Below are 12,618 nucleotides of genomic sequence, written 5' to 3'. Positions count from 1 at the left end.
TGTCCAAGCTGTAACCTCAATTAGCCTTTCTTTGCTTCTCTGTGGATACCAAGCCATGGAGACTCATTCAGCATGGCTGAACAGAAGCCATTGCTACATCCCTTCCTCCCTCCATCTGCAGCTCTCCCTCTTGTCTCCCGCCTCTGTTGCCATGGACAACACCTGTGCCCCTCACTCAGGCCAAAATCCATCCCTTTCTCAGTTTCCTCTGTCCTTACTCTGAGATCAGCAGATTCTTCCTGTGTACTGTCTCTTGAGAAATACCCTGTGCTATCCAGACCACAGAGTTGAAATTCACACCCAGACACTCATCTGATCTCCTGAATCACTGCAACATCCTTTTTCTCTGGCCTCTTCAAATTATAATTCCATCTGTCCAGAGCGTGTTTGAAAAAGGGATTTGTCCTGCTGCTTCGTTTTTTAGCAGTGTAACCTGCCCTATGTATTCCTCTGCTGGTTCCTTCATTATTCAGCACAAGGTGCCCACCAAAGCCCCTTCCTCCCTCTCTACAGCCCATCTGTCAGCTGGCTCTGGGAAGGCATCTTTCTCCTCCAGCCGCATGTGATGCCTGTCTCCCCAGAGCACACAAGTTTCTTTCTAACAAGTAGTTATGGGTTTTTTGCTGACCTAACCCACCCTATTAATGTTGGCAGGACTACTTTCTTCTTGCCCTTTAGATCTCTCCCTTATTTTTTTTTTTTTTTTCCTGGGATGCAGGCGATGCAGAGTCCTCGCCTGAGGCAGCTCATCACCAATCTTCTGCAGCACTTGTACAAATAGTAAACACTCGTTGGAGGAATTTTAGACCTTATTGAGATTAAGGCCTTAACCAGCATCTCCTGTCTATGCAAGCTTTTAAAAATAGGCTTGAGATGCATGGTGATAGCAGCATTGTAACCATGGCAATGCAAGGAAGGCAGGGTTTGCAGGCAGGGATCTCTTACCAGACCAACCAGCGCGGTTGAGGGCTGGACCAGGGTGACACAGGGGTGAGGTTTCAGGCTCAGGAGGGGACTCAGAGCCCCAAAGAATATCTCTTTTCCCCCAGCTGGGTCAGGTGGCCTAATAAAAAGAATAAAGTAAGTGTAATTGATCCTGCTTTGAGCAGGGAAGCAGCCTAGATGGTCATTCAAGGTCCCTTTTAATCCTGTAGCTCTGTTTTAATAGGGAGAGCTGACTTCTCTGTGTGCTGTGTGTTCAAGCATATGCTGGTCTTCTGCTGATACCAACAGAAGGTCTCTGAATATCAAGAAACCAGAATATCCTCATTAAGGATCTGCTCAGAGGATGTGAGAGTAATATATTGCTCTTTGAGCGGAGGCTGACTTTGTGCAGCAATAAAACATGAATATTAAACAGGAAGCCAATGACACTTCTGAAACATGCCTGAGACAGTAATCCAGATGCTGTTTGAGGATATAGTACAGCCCTTAAGCCTTATGTCTATGCTACCTTTTTTTTTTTTCTACTGCATCTGCATAGTTGGGGGTGGAGGAGGGGTGGAGGGGTGGAGGGCCACAGCAAGAGAAAAATCAGATTTTTTTTTTTTTTTTTTTTTTTTTTAGCCTAGTTTCCTGAGGAAGTGGGGGTTAGGCTGTTAATTCAGTCTGTCTGCGTGCCAGTCCTCCTCTTTATAACTTTGCAAGCTGTCTCCATCCAGGGAGGGAGCTTCAGGGGCAGCATCAGGCTTCCCTGCCCTTTCTCAGATGCATTAGCTGCTGCAAGGAGACAGGGTTGCAGGGGGGCAGGGGCAGGGTGCTGCAGACACCCATGGGGCAGCTGGCCAGCAGCTGCAGCAAGGCCTGCCCAGCAAATATTCCTGGGTACCGGGTACCCTGGGGATGTGGGGGAGCCAGGAGTGCTGGGATGCAGCCTGGGAAGGACTCACATTGTAAATTTAGCACCACGAACCCAATCAAGCTGGAAATCCAGTTTCATTAGTTCCACGGCTCAGGCATTTGCTTAATCTTGAGAAACAAAAGACCAGATAAAGTCACAGGGGTTATGCTGAATAGTAATGACATCTTAAATCCATAGAATATTTCAGCAAAATAAATGCTTTTGTGTTGCTTTTGTATCGCAAATAGGCTTATATTAATGTAGCGCAATCCTAGAATTACATAAACCTTTTGTTAATTCTGGTTCACACTGGGACACTCACTTTCCAAGGGAAGACCTGATGTATTTAGGGGCAGGGTGAAAGAATAAAGACTTGATCCTGCGCTTGAGGCTGAAGTAATTATGTCACTGCAAAATCTTTTCATTTGTACTTCTAGTGTGTCGTCCTGAGAATTTAATTTCCTGTTTTTCATTGTGGGAGAGTCTTTTTTGGAAGCCACTCGAGAGCAGGGTTTTTTGGAAAGTAAACTGTCAAAATACAGTGACTTCTTTGGGTTGTTCTTTTTTTTTTTTTTTTGCTTTCCTGGATATAGAATTCACTAACATGAAATCTCATCAATAAAATAAGTAAATAAATAATCAATGAAGCAGCATGAGGGACAGTCTTCTTTTTTGACTTTTCCCCACCCTCAGTCCACTGGTGATTTTTCCTAGGTTTTGCAATGATGCTTTTCAGATTTCAAGCTCTTATTCCCTTCCACTTTGTGTTGTATGACAACCAAGGACTTTATTTATTTGCTTCACACCACTTGTCTCACTATAAAAAAAAAAAAAAAAAAAGAAACCAGAATGTCATGTTTTCTGTTCTTCCAGTTCCAGTACTCTTGTTTATTTTGAAACTTCCAGAAAGAGATAAAAACAGCTTAGGAAAAATGCTCTCCAGAGCAATCCTTTAAAGAGCAACAAACAAACATTGCAGATTGGTCCTAAAGGCCGGGCTTCCTTTCTGGGGAGGGAGGGAGGGAGGTGGTGAGAGAGGATGTTGTCATCTTAGCTTTGCTCTAATCATCCGATCTGGGATTTGATAAGCTCCACAAGTCTGAAACAGCTGCCTCCTCTGGTCTTCCCCCTTCCTGCCTCCTAGAAGATTAAAAGTGAACATGGCAAAACGGAAACAGTTTATTTTCAGCTCGTCGTAGTTAATAATTAGTTTACAGTGCAGTATTTTCATGGTTTGTGTTTTAATCCTGTTGCTATATTCTTTCCTTACACTGTTTACTTTTTGCTTCATGGCCTTTCTTTGATTCAGAAATATGTTTACGAATAGCTCACCCTTTCAAAATTACAGCCTCTTTTCAACATTTTTACATTTTACATCAGGAAATGTGACCCTGTGTAGGTGGCGTAGCTTCTGCAAAGACACAGTCTGCATTCCTCCTCCAACCCCCCCAGCTTGTGGGGCCCAATTGCAGACCGTACCACCTTTTGTTGTACTCTTGGACAGTTTGGGGACTACAGTAGTTAGGAAAACCAAATGTACAAAATATACAGTGATTAATCCATTAAAGTGTTACATGTTCAAGATATAAATATTATTTGACATACTCAAAATTAGCTAAAATCTATGAATCAAAAGCTACAAGAAGTTCTTAGTTATACACAGTTCTCTTCCCCCACCTCCCCCCAGTTTGTCCTAAGAGTATAAGATACATGCTGAATTTTTTACACCTTTAAAACCCGCAAGTAAATTGGCCAGGACTTGAGACTGTTTCTTCCCATGTGTGTATTTTTTATGATTTCTTGCACAATGGGAATGGCTGACATTATGGGTACTATAGTATTGCAACATTAGCATATATATTCTATATATACTGTATATGTATAAGTTCATAGTATGTCATGAATATAATGTCCTTAATTAAAACATTGCACGCTGATTAAAGCACAAATGTGCTTATCACAGAAGTAAGGTTCTCTCTTAAGGTGAAAAATTATTTATCAAAACAATTGTTTATGAAAACACATTTTTGTATACAGAAACCTATTTTTACATTGCAATGTAAGTGCACTTCTACATGGCCTTTACTGCTTCTGCAGAGGGTTTGTAAATATGCTGTTTAGCCAGTTTCTGTTAAAGGTGCTTTAGGGTCAATCCTGTACCTTCAGAAGAAAAACATTTTCTTCTTTGAGACAAACTGCAAAATCAATTATTAAAACAAAAGCTTCTAAAATCTTATATTATGCTTGCTTTTTTTCCTCGCTGTCATTTTTAACTTTCATAATGATGCAAGTGCTTATTTCTGGCCGTAGAAGGGGTTCACTGAAGCTGCCGGGATATCAGGCTGGTAAGGATGTGCAGATGGGGAGTGCAGGAGGGGACTCAGTGCTGGCTCCAGCCACCTCCTCCCTGCCTCACCCGCTGCCTGTGCCTTCCTGCAGCTCCTCGGTGCCCAGCAGCCTTCCCAGGAGCCAGCACAGGGGGTTGGAGAGTGCAAACTATTTTTAGGACTATGGGCTCCATTCATTTCTTTTTAAAAAAAATATTTGGGGCACACTACTTCTCATTTTTTTCTGCAAGGAGAAATGCAAACACTCTTCCCGCAATTAATGAAGTAATGTTTCTACTGTTTTGAAAACTAAAGTATGTTGCTGCCATCACATGCTCCTCCTATGTGAGTAACATTCTCAGTATTGAGCTGGCTAATAGCTTCCCTTATGGATTGCTCAGCCCTCGTGACTGCCGAGGGCCGCCTGTCCCAGGGGCAGGCAGTCGGGGTACCCAGTGCCGAGGGTGGCCTTCAGCTTTGAGAGATACCTTCTCTCCCAAGCAGTGTGGATGGCAAGGAATGCCACAGATCGTGGGATCTTCTCAGAATGGTTTCAAAAGGCAGGATTCAGTAATGGGCGGTGAGTGCCATCGTGTTTGCCTTTCTGTTGCTGGCACCCTCGCGGTGGTGTGCTCCGCTTGCTCACCTCAACCGCTGGCTGTACCACCGAGTGTTTCTTAATGCTTTGGGCATCTTCTGATTCGTTGCAACTGCCTCTGCTGCCTCTCTGTACGCATCCTCAGGCTCTACCTGTACTGGCACTATCCATGCAGGAGTGCTTGGTTTGGTGTTTTCAGATCCCAGCTCATAGAAACATAGAATAGAATCATAGAATGTCCTGAGTCAGAAGTGATCTACAAGGATCATCGAGTCCAGCTCCTGTCCCTGCATGAGAATCTCACAGTTCACACCATGTGTCTGAGGGTGTTGTCTAATTGCTTCTTGAACATCGGGGCCGTGACACCTCCCTGGGGAGCCTGTTCCAGTGCTCCACCACCCTCTGGGGGAAGAACCTTTTCCTAATGTCCAACTTAAACCTCCCCTGGCACACCTTCCTGCCATTCCCTCGGGTAAAGCTCCTTTTATGCTATCAGCTCTCTGCTATCTTATAGTGCAAGCTGAAGACTGGAAAAGCAGCTGTGAATGTAAGGAACATTAAGTTTAGTTTATCCTGCTTGAAAGTTGAGAGATGACAAAGGTGCTAATATCGCCGATCCCGAGCTTTCAATATCGAGCGGCTGAAGCTGCCTGTGGGAGTGAAGCATCCCAGGGAGAAGGAGAACAAGCAGTGCGCTTTGTCAGGACTGGAAGCCACAGGACACGGGGACCAGCCGACAGCAGCACATCTGCTAAAGATAAGTCAACAGATCCGATGTGTGAGGAGATTAAAGTGGCACAGAAAAGCAGCAGTTCAGCTTATGATCTTTAACACAGTTTGTGGGTTGTTTTTTTTTTTTTCCTCTTCATAACTCCATTACATAAAAGTAGAAAAATTTCAAGCAAAGCCTCTGTATTTTCCTGATTTCCCCCCCCCCCCGCCCCCCATGTTTCCTGTTTCTTAGGACTTGTTGCCACTGCAGCAGTGACTTTGCATCAGAGTTCCTCCTGCTCCAAACAGAAAGGGCAGCAGTTTGAAAGATATATTTTTAGACAATCGCAAGTTTGATGCAGACAAATGTTTTTTTGTTTTGAAATGACTAATCTCTTTCAGGACTCCTTTAAGAGAGGGACTTAGTTATCCTTATTTATATCCTGCAACTGCACAAAGCTTTCAAGTAACTGTTTTAGAAATACAGTGACTTTCATATGAAAAAATGCAGGGTGCTTGTCCTGTAGCTACTGCCCTCTTTCCAACTTTTGGCATGGGCAGAAGAACCACCAGAATGGTAGTGTTTAATCTTGGTAGACTCTTCTAATGGTATTGCTGGGGTTTGGGGGAGTTGTTTTTTGTTTTTTTTCTCCCTCTGCTGGTGTCCAGGCTTGTGTCAGTCCTCGTTGCAAGAGTTGCTTTCTGTGGGAGCTCCCTCTTTCCGCTGCTCAGCTCCCCCCTCGCTATTGATGACCGAGCTTTTTCATATCATGCGCCTGTTATCTGGGACCCTCGCCTAGCAAGGGGTAGTTTCAAGATAACAGGGAGGCTTCTGTCTCTGTCTAAGAACAAGCCTATAAGCTTCCCTTAAATTTTGAATGTTTCATTGTTGGAAAACTTTCAGATGTTCACAGGATAAGGGGTCTTTATATGTAATCTGGCATTGCACAAGAAAAGATTGCTTTATGTAAGTTAAGATGTGCAGTTCCTTTATAAACCAGCCATATATAGTCAGCATGCAGGAGATTGTTTTTCTTCTTGTGTTTGACATTTCTTTTAGAAGGTTTTTTGTTTGGTTGGTTTTTGGTTTTTAATAGGATTAGAAATCTTAAGGTGATGGGAATAGGTGGAAGATGCTATACTGTAGGCAAAACTGAACATTCGCACCTCCATACATTTGTTTGAACACCAGTGTCAGCAGCCTGCTAGGCACCTGAGTCCTCAACCTGCCTAAAAAGGGTGACTAGAGACTCTGTTACTGTAGGGCCATAGTAACCTACTACTGAAAAGTACTCTCTGGGTTGATTATGGTCCAAAATCTGTGTAATACGATGTGTTGTAAAACAAACACCAATTATATTGGAACATATGAAAAAGGAATGCTATGGATCTGCAGACTAAGCAACACTTTCTCTACAAGGTAGATCCACCTCATTTACAGGTTACACATCCTGACCCAGAAATGTTCATTTCTAAGCTGTTCTCCAACCTGGAAATAATCTTCTTCCCTGTTTTTGACAAGTGAAATAGCAGCCGAAGAATCAGAGATGCTGCTTCTACTTAGGATTTTCTTCTGTGTTTGGGTATCATAAATGGAATTGCATCTACTAGTATTTGAAAAGTATTTAAGACTTTAGCCAGTCACTTCATCCAGCTGGGTGAAGCTCACATGAACTGCAACAACTGCAACATATACCACACCAGAATCCCCCATGCAAATGTTTTTATGCCTTAAATAATGTTTTTATCTGTTTTATCTGTTACAAGCTTTTGTTCATCAAACTTCACTGCAGCACAAGGGTGTGTCTGGATACCATATATGCAGTGACCTGTGCTTACATCCCACAGTTTTGCAGACAAGTCATCTGATCCTGTACACAGAAGTCCATCTTTATGCCTTAAATCATGTTTTTATCTCTTTTAAACAGGGAGTAAATATCACTGAACAGTTTTTGCTTTAATGAAAAATCAGGGGGTTTGTAGGTTCACACCTAGAACTGTTCATGGTGGACTTGATCCAAAGATCCTTGAAGTTGGGAGGTGTTAATGGATATGGGAGCGCAGGCTTGAGAAAAAAAGTAGTTACTATGTCTGTTGTCAGTGACTTCTCTTTTGGCAGTAGAAATAAACTTCATTCTGCTCCCAGTATGACCTGACAAAAGCATATCTGGAAGCTAATGAGAAGAAACAGGGCTTGTCTTATGAAGCAGGCAATGTCATGAAACCAAACACACAAATGATGTGTGGTTATGCTACTCACCACATTATGTTTCACAAAATGCTTTTTTTGCTTTGCAATAAGAAAGTAATTTCTACATAAGGCTACATAAAAACACTGCTGATATATGTGCAACACTGGGAGGAGGGTATGGTTTTCTGGTGAAAAAAAATGCAATTTGTTGGTGCTGCTTGCAGGAAAAAGCTGTTCTTGGCAGAAGGTAACTCCCAAGAGTCTTCTGTTATTCTTTGAAGTTTTAAATCAAGTATCTTCGAGATTCAGAGCACCTTTTCATGTCTGGTGGTGTGCTAAGTATTTTACCATGTCTTACCATTTAGGAGGAGAGATGCTTTTATTTGGACAGCACTTCCCTATTTTTTGAGGTGACCCTGTTGTAAATGTTTTAGACTGGGATGGGTAGCAAGTTGCAGCTATTTGTGGGAAGCTGATGTTGCTTAAATCTAGTACTATTCAATTGATCGTACTCTAAAATAGCCTCATTCTGTATTTGATTTTAGATGGCAAGCAGAAGGGGAGTTCAATGTGATTTTTTTCAGAAAAGGTTTTAATTTTTAACACTTTTCCTTCACTTGCAACTTCTTCTTTCCCCACTCTTTCCTTGGCTGGGATAACAAATAAGCCTAAACGTTTACTATATGCCACTCAGCTGGTGCCCGCAGCCTGTTGGATATTAGGGTATACCTTTGTACACTTATAGCCAACTCTGCATAACCAAACAAATCAAAACCTTTTATGGTAAATGCCTTCTGTTAAAAGAACTGTTTGTGTAAATAGACTTATATGAAAGAAGTACATCTTTCACTGAATAGTCAGATGGCTACTTCCAGGTTTTCATTTATCCCAAGCACAGAAACTTGGGAAGGCATGTGGTCTTCCATTAGTAATTCTGGACAGAAAAACCTTTTGTCACCTCTTCTGTTATACTAATTGCAAAAGAAGACAAAATTGGTGTGCCTTGAAGCCTATATTCATTTAATTTGCACCTCCTATGCTGTATTCTCCAAAGTCAGCAAAGCTTTTCTGAAAAGTGCTGATCAGAATCTGGAGATAAGTAACATTATCCAAAGCCTTCAAGAAAAAGGAATATTCCTCCTACATGCTTAGGTAGAATGAAAATCATTAAGCATAAAACTGTACAGACCCCAGACTGAATACAAAGAAAGTGAATAATCCTTGGTTTTCTCTGCAAGCCATGTCCAGCCCCCATTTATGCAGCAAAAAATATTCCCTTCCCTCTCTCTGCCCCATCTACCTCCAATAACTCATCTTCTTTTTAGCCAGAGAGACAGGGCATGTTTCGCATCGTCTTCTAAAATCAAGCAAAAAGCATCCCCTGGAAAAGTTTCAAGCTTTCTACCTGCCACCCTCAAAGTTCAAAAGATCTTGCAAAGCTCAAAACGTGGTAAATTGTCTTTGCCTCAGGTTTAACCAGACACCCCTTTACCTGGCCCTTTTGCTAGTTTTTGTCGTACATGGTCTCATCAGAGGGCCTGGACTAGACTCCTTTAGCATGTATTGAGGCAGCTGCCTGCAATCAGGTGCTGTAACAGTGGAGCTTTACTGTTGGTTGAAACCAGCACTGAAGCCAAATAAGCTGTCCCTCAAATCCTACATCTGCCCGTCGATCCTTTCCTCCCTTTTCCCCTGGTGCCCGCAGAGGCTTTTTTTTTTTTCTTCTCCAGCTACTTTGCAAACTTTAGAATTCCTCCAGTTCATTTTAATCCCCGTTGCTACCCCTGCCCCGTTTGGTGCACAGGCATTTGTGCTGGAGGGAAGGGGTGAGCACCGCTGGGGCCACATCCAGAAGCTCCACACCAGTGCTGGGGGGGTGCTCAGCCCCTTTTGGCAGTGGAGCCAGTCCCTGTCTTTTAAGTATTCATGGGACTGGCAGTGTGGAGGAGAGTTTCCCATACTTGTCACTTCTCTGGGGAAATTATTAAGTCAGTCTCTTGGTGTAGAAGAAAATAATGAGCTAACCCAGGGTTGAGGTGCTGTTGGATTGTTTCAGACCTGGCTGTTCTCTTAAGCTCCTAACTTTTCTGCATGCAGATGTTATCCAATTAGGTCGGAGGCAGAAAGAGAGTTTCTAGGCTTGATTATTTTCTTTCCAGGCCAAATGCCTGGAAGCTAGGGAGGGAAATGGATGGCACTGGAATAATAACCACTTTCCCTGAGTTTGAGCAAAGCACTTAAAACCGATCTTTTTTCCAGTGTTTTCACAAATTCTGCCAAGCTGTACAAAAGTTGTTGCAGGAGGAGGGAGTGTTGGTTGGTGGTTTTTTTTTTTCTTTATTCCTTGATATGCCCAGGTTTTTTTCTCAACCGCTAAACAAAGAAAGTAAGCGGAGAAGACAACACTTGGGTTTGTAGTTATGTGACTAAAAATGTCTGCTCCTAAAATCTTTCACAACAGCCTCTTCTGATTTATAATGATTCCTTTTTTTTTTCATTCTCTCCCTGCCCTGAACTCTCCACCCAAAATTAAGTCTCAGCCTTATGAGATCACAGGTTTGCTTGCTAATCGAGATTTAGAGCAGTATAATCCAGTTGCTATGGTTTAAGGAAGATTTGTTTGGTTATTCCTTAACAGAAATTTTATTTTCTTCACTACTTTTCATGTAACAATGACCAGTAAAAGTAATTTGACCTAAGAAGTCATTGGCCCTTCCTTTCCTGCAGGTGCCTACAGCATCATTCAGGAGAGGTGCCAGTGCAAAGATCTGCAGCTGAGGCAGGTTTCTGCGATCAATAATGCAGGGCTCCAAGCCATCTGTGTATAGCTGTAAAGTTACTCATCCAGCAGTAATTTCACAGGTGCCTCCCTCGTGGAAAATTCAGCCATGTGCTTGGGGGGGAATGGGAGTTTAAAGCAGTTCAAATTCAGTCTGGCTTCACCTGGGCACTAAAATATGTGTCCTTCTCTGTTTGCTGTACAGTTGCTGCTTCCAAACTTGAACACCAGCAGAATGATAGCTCCTCCATCTTCTAGGAGTTTACAAGCTAAACATTTTAACATCTTTGTCAGTCTGTGCTCCGTGAGTTGTTCTTTCAAAGATTTCGCCTCAAGGAAAAATAAGGAGCAGCTGTCATTTGAAATTTACTGGGGGTTGGCAAAATGATGGCATTTGTCGCTTCTGCTCTCCATCTTCTTCAAAGTGGCCGTTGTGTATGTTGAACTGGATATTGCGTTGAGTTACTTCTTCTCCCTTTTTGTTCTCCTAGAGAACACCAAGTAATTAATATAGTCTAAAAATGCTGTGTGGTGCAACCCCATTTTTTTTCTTTGTGTATTTTTCGAACAAGGAGGTTATGTGCATCGTGTTTCAGAAACAGTTTGTTAAAGCAAAATCGCTAAGAGATACTGGGTTGACCAATTTTTTAGGGATGAATCTAAAATAATTGGCACACTTGCTGTATGCTGCTGTGCACTTCATGTTGTTGACTTCGTCTCCCTGAAGCCTGAATAGCTGTTGTGTCAGTGACCGTGATGTGTCTGAGCAGTCTGAGGGAGTCCTGCAATTATTTTAATATTTTGCATAATACCAGTGGAATTTAATACTTAGTTTTGAAGGTTGAAATCCAATTACCTCTTTCCCTAAAACAGGAAAAATAGTGGAAGTTTGGTGATAAATGCTAGCAGAGTGAGAAAGAATTGTAACATAATTTATGGTGTACCAGTCACTAATTTTTTCTTTCCCTTTCTCTTATTATACAGGGCATGTTTTCAAGCCATTTCTGAGGAAATGTGGTGAATGTGAACTTGCTCTGTTTGAGGGGGAAATTCTGGTAAGTTGATGCCATCTTGATAAATTTTGGTTTTCCATGAGAATTTCAGAAAGGTTGTTTTAGCTTTTTTCAATTTGATGTGTTTTAGCTGATGGGAAATACAGAGCCATAGTTGATTATACGTGTTTTTCTTTCTCTGGTATAGAGACTCACAGTATGAGAAGCATTGACAGAAAACAGCGTGCTAGGCCTTAGGGCGAGGAATGTAGTTTCATTTGCTCCAGTGGCATCTGTTTATTGTGTGTGTAGCTGTTATATTCTGCTGAAGAGTGGCTGAGCTAAAACCTAGAGTGGAAGAAACACAAAGGCCTGATTTAAGAGCAAGGGAAACGAAAAAGCATGCTAGTGGTATAAAACATCAGGAGCAAAAATAATATAGAAATGTAAAAATATGTAGATATGTAAAAACATGTAGATATGTAAAAATAATAACTCCCAAAGTGGTGGGAGTGTCCATTCATTCTGAAATCTTTCTATCGGTTCCCAGAACATCTGACTGGCACACGTGCCACGTGGAGCCAGGATGATTTCCTTATGCCTGATAGATAAGGAGGTAGTTAATGCTCCTGTGTGCTGTATCAGCTTTCCTATTCCTCCTCTCCATCCCACTTGACAAGCTTTGTTGCTTCTCTGGCTGTTCTGTGTGCAACACTTCCAGAGGCACCAGCTTCCTACAGACTTCTGGTCCTGCAGGCGCTGCGGGAATACGGCACGTCACATGTGATATGTCTGTGCTGCTGAGCTGCCCTGCTGGGAGAAGGAGGCAGAGAAGGATGGGAGGTAATTAGTGACATGCCCCAACTGGAAGGAAATAATCCTGAGAAGACTCTTCCAACCTGGAAAAAAAAAAAAAGGCAACAGATTTGGAGCAGTTTGTAGGACCATCTTTCTTTGCCCTATAGTAGACGGTCAATATACACAGTTCTGGTTGGTGCCAAGCAATCACCATCACCCTTGGGGAAAAGGCCAGCAGAAGATTGTGTCCGTTCTTTCTCTTGGCTGAGCAGGGTATTGGACTGGTATTTTTTCTTCAGCCAGTATGTGCAATTTCCAGATGAAAACTGGCTTATTCTCCACTGGCAGAAGACTTCAGAGTCAGATAGCCTGCAGGATAGAA

At 42.4% G+C, this 12,618-nt stretch overlaps 1 protein-coding gene across 4 annotated transcripts in view; it reads left to right on the top strand.

Moving 5' to 3' along the window:
- The window catches only part of FYN (FYN proto-oncogene, Src family tyrosine kinase), a 141,743-nt gene that overhangs the window by 49,440 nt on the left and 79,685 nt on the right, over positions 1-12,618 (top strand). For all 4 annotated transcript variants that reach the window (XM_065630543.1, XM_065630545.1, XM_065630546.1 and 1 more), the window contains exon 2: positions 11,431-11,501. The gene's annotated coding sequence lies outside the window, so the exon portion shown is untranslated. The remainder of the gene's footprint in view (positions 1-11,430; positions 11,502-12,618) is intronic.

The sequence above is a fragment of the Caloenas nicobarica genome, chromosome 3, assembly GCF_036013445.1.
Source record: "Caloenas nicobarica isolate bCalNic1 chromosome 3, bCalNic1.hap1, whole genome shotgun sequence".
NCBI lineage: Eukaryota > Metazoa > Chordata > Aves > Columbiformes > Columbidae > Caloenas > Caloenas nicobarica.
This window is presented reverse-complemented; position numbering and strand designations above follow the sequence as displayed.